The sequence below is a fragment of the Marmota monax genome, unplaced genomic scaffold (assembly GCF_021218885.2).
Source record: "Marmota monax isolate L192 unplaced genomic scaffold, Marmota_monax_Labrador192_F-V1.1 WCK01_AAM20220418_F8-fsc00045, whole genome shotgun sequence".
Taxonomy (NCBI): Eukaryota; Metazoa; Chordata; class Mammalia; order Rodentia; family Sciuridae; genus Marmota; species Marmota monax.
Genome location: NW_026692132.1, coordinates 6,755,257 through 6,757,158, shown reverse-complemented (window position 1 = coordinate 6,757,158; position 1,902 = coordinate 6,755,257).

Here is a 1,902-nt window from a genome sequence, read left to right as displayed (position 1 = left end):
CCTTGTGCCACCTAGCTACACAGTCAGCCAAGCAGCAACCCTAACCTGCCCAAGCTGTATAATCATCCCAGGCTACCTCTGTAATTGGCCTGAGCTTCTGCCTTAATCAGCCTGAGCTGCTTAGTCAGCCGTGCTGGGAACAAGGTGTGCTGCCACTGCTAAGGAAATATCCATAGTGTTCTACATTTCTAGTGCCACCATTTCCAGTGCTGGAGTGGCTACACAGTGGGTGCCCCACCCCTACTTCTGTGTATACCACATGCAGCTGGGCCACTAGAATACCTCCTTCCCCCTGTGGTTCCTTGAGACAGAAGGTCTCTCTGACCTGCCATCATAGACACGATGACAAAATTCATTGATTAGCTGAAGAAGCTATAGGGAAACTCTGCTCTGGTACCCATTTGGAACCAAGCTAAAATAGCTTATCAAACTGACACCCCCAAGGTGAATCTTCAGTAAAGAGCCATTTACTAAGAAAGTTACCTTATAAAAGTAGTAGAGACAAATGATTCATCATATAAATCTCAACACAGGGTCACAAGAAATATGAAAAACAAGATAATATGATGGCCTCCAAAGGAACATAACTCTCTAGCAACATACTTCAAATAAAAGGATATTGATGAAATGCCTGGGAAAGAATTTAAAATAATTATTATAAGAAAACCAAAATTAATATAGACAGTTTAACAAAATTAGGAATAAAAATTGTGATGTGACTGACAAATTCAGTGACAAAACAAGTATCTAGAAAAAAATTCAAACTAAAATCTTGGATATGAAGAACTCGATATGTCAAGTTAAAAAATATATTTGAAAACATCAACAGTAGAATTGACTGAACAAAAGAAAAAATACCTGAACTTGAAGAAGATCTTTTGAAATTTCCCAGTTACTCTAAAACATAAATGAATAAATAGGAGGAAAGAAAAGAATGAAGAGAGCTTTGAGACCTTTAGGACATCATTCACCAAAAACAGTTTTGAGTATCTGAGGAGGAAGAAAAGGAGAAAGTAATAGAAAATATACTCAGAAAATAATAACAGAAAACTTCCCCAGTTTGGATAAAGATGAGTACATCAATGTACAAAGGTCTACAGGTCCCCAAATAGACAGCATGACATGCTATTATCAATCTTTCAAAAGTGTAACACAAAGAGAGAACTCTAATAATTGCAAGATAAAGGCACCAAGAAACATGTAAGGTGTGACCTTATTAGACCAATAGAATTTCCATTAGAAACTTTACAGACCAAAAGAGAATGTAATGTCATATTCCAAGTCCCAAGGAGTAGGGGGACTATCAAGAATATTATACCCAGCAAGGCTTGTCCTTCAAACAAGATAAGGTGCTTAAGGGAGTCCTACATCCAGAAGCAAAAGAAAGATAAATACAATCATGAAAACATGTGAAAGTAGACCCACTACTAACGCAGATATACAGAAGAGAAATAGAAAAGAATAAAACCTTATCAATATAGTTAACTGCCAAACCACAGAGGGAGAAAAGAACAAAGGACATTCAAAACAATTAGAAGAAAGTCAAGAAAATAACAAGAAAATGTCTTTAACTATCAATAATTACCTTGAATGTAAATGGACTAAATTCTCCAATTAAAAAGTATACACTGGTGAAATGGATTGGCGGGGCAGGGGGGGAACATGGTCCTATGCTGCCTATAAGAAACTCATATTACCCATAAAGATACCCACAAACTGGAAGAGAAAGGATGGAAAATCATATTCTATTAAAAAGAAAAACAGAAGAAATAGCTATACTTACATCTTACAAATGGACTTTAAGACAAAAACTGGGTAAAAAGAAAAAGGTCATTAGTAATTAAGGGGTTAATCCAACAAAATATATAATGACTACAAATGTATATATAAATGTATATTTAC